The sequence below is a fragment of the Coenobita brevimanus genome, chromosome 116, assembly GCF_032717465.1.
Source record: "Coenobita brevimanus isolate Jiangsu-jjx chromosome 116, ASM3271746v2, whole genome shotgun sequence".
NCBI classification, from domain to species: Eukaryota; Metazoa; Arthropoda; class Malacostraca; order Decapoda; family Coenobitidae; genus Coenobita; species Coenobita brevimanus.
Window position 1 is genome coordinate 8,736,194 of NC_137069.1, and position 2,704 is coordinate 8,738,897.

Genomic DNA, 2,704 nt, shown 5'->3' on the forward strand with positions numbered 1-2,704 from the left:
CAGCTTGACCCATGCAATAAATAACGTGGATATAAAGCCTCACATCAATAAAGCAACCTTATCTTTACTCTGATTTTACTCTGACTCCTTTGCTTCCAGGTCTCTCCAAGTATCATACCTCTTGCAATACTACTACTACTACCTCTTCAAGCATTATATCTCTAGCAATACTACTACTACTACTACTTCAAGCATTATATCTCTAGCAATACTACTACTACTACTTCTCCAAGATTATATCTCTAACAATACTACTACTACTACTTCTCCAAGCATTATATCTCTAGCAATACTACTACTTCAAGCATTATATCTCTAGCAATACTACTACTACTACTACTACTTCTTCAAGCATTATATCTCTAGCAATACTACTACTACTACTTCAAGCATTCTATCTCTAACAATACTACTACTACCACTACTACTACTTCTCCAAGCATTATATCTCTTGCAATACTAGTACTAGTACTATTGCTACTACTACTACCACCTGTTCTAAAATGCCCATCCACCCATCTTGAATGCTGAGTTGTAGCATTTGATTGACACTAGAATATGATGCTAGTCACGAAGAAGTGCTGTGGAAAGGATGTAGTGCTGAAGTATTATTTTATTCTGCCGCTGAGCTACGTAAAATAAGCTGTAAAAAAACTGAAAATCTCGGCCAGGTTAAGCTGAAAGGCTGAAAATCTGAGCCAAGTTAAGGTGAAAATGGTATAGTATTGCAGTTAACAAGAGACAAAATGATCTGGGAACTTCAAGGAGAGAGAATGAACTGCAGAAATAATGATTTGAGAGAGAGAGAGAGAGAGAGAGAGAGAGAGAGAGAGAGAGAGAGAGAAGCGAGGAAGTACTGGTGGTTAAATGAGGTCAAGGATTAAGAAACAGTGTAAGACGAAAGAACGAAGGACGTATTCCCTCCAGTGTCTTGCTTCTGAAACTAAGATATTCTGGAAGGAGGTGGGAGCAGCTTGGTGTGTTCCTGTGTTCCTTGATTAGTGGGTGGACAGGTGTTAGTAATTTTGGTTTGTTCCTTGATTAGTGGGTGGACAGGTGTTAGTAATTTTGGTGTGTTCCTTGATTAGTGGGTGTTCATAGCCCTAAATCCTTTCCACAGCACTTCTTCCTGACTAGCATCGTAATTTAATGTTAATCCATTTTGATAACTCAGCATTCAAGGTAAAGAGGCAGGAATTTTAGGCCAAGTTAGAGTAAAATGGGTATAGGTAGATTCACTGTCCGATATTAGACGAAAGTTCTATAGACGAAAGTGTCCTCCTTGCAGTATAGCCGTGGCGAAGAATCTTTTGCATCCAGGTGATCAGTGTAGCTATACTAATCAGGTGCGACCATACTAGGCAGGTTCACAGGTAGATATTAGACCAAGGTGTTCCCCTAGCATTAACCGCAAGAGCCGGAAATGCCAAGTACCGTTCAACCCTCCTGATTCACAGTGACAACTTCCCTCTAATCGGGACCAATAGTTCCCGGCAGCGATGGAGCAATTAGCTATGGCGGAAGTCACACCTGCTTCGGCGCCAGGTGTTAAGTAACTCTGGCTAGTTTAACCGTCTTTGGAAACTAAATATGGGAGTGTACAGCCAAAACACACACACACACAAACACACACACACACACACACACACACACACACACACACACACACACACACAATTATTTTCCACGTTTGTAATTCGAAGGAAATTTACACCTGGCAAAACACAACACTAATTCAGTCTTTACTAATACGTGTCTCATAAGGGTCGACCTTGCCTCTTTCTAGTAAACATTATTATTATTATTATTATTATTTTGTGGTAGGTGGGGGCGCGCACCATCCACCCTTCGATGTAGTGTTGCTCTCGGGTGTCTGCCCTTTCCTCTCCTCCATCCTTCTTTCCTTCCATCCTCCTCTGTCTTTCTTTCCTTCATTCCTTTCTCGTCCTTCTGCCTAAGGGTGACTTTACACTCCCTCTTCTTTCTTTTCTTCATTCTCTCCTCTTCCTTCGGCCTGTGGGTGACTCTACACTGAGTGACAAACCAAACTGTTTCCTGTACACCAGGAAACCATTTACTACGCTGGGTGGTAACCATATAACCAAATTTTGGCGCCTGGTGGTTTAGTGGGTAATTACAGAGCTCCAATCGGATTGAACCGGTGAAGGTTTATATCCAAGGGATGGTTAAGGTTTATTGTTCAAGTAATGCTACACAGGGATGAATAAGGCTGGTCACTCTCATAAAAGTCAGAACCAACTTGCATAGCCCCGGGCTCCTACGCTCCTTATGGGGCAATGTAGGATTGGATGATGGATGGATGGACGGATGGATTATTATTATTATTATTATTATTATTATCAGTGGTGGGCAGCGCAAATGAAGAAGGACCTTGCGCAAGCGCAAAGTGCAATCCACAGTTCACTACCTTGCGCAAGCGCAAATGCGCAATCTGACAAATATTTAGCTTGCGCAATGTCGCAAAGCGCAAGCGCAAACCATTTGCATATAATTTTGGGAATTACCGGTACTGAAAAATATTGAGATACTTAAATGAAACAGCATAACTACTTACTTTTATTTATTATTATTATTTTTTTCTATTATTTGTAATTTGCGCAAGTGCGCAATCTAATATTTAGCTTGTGCAATGTCGCAAAATGCTAGCGCAAATCATTTGCATATATTTGTGGGAATTACTGTA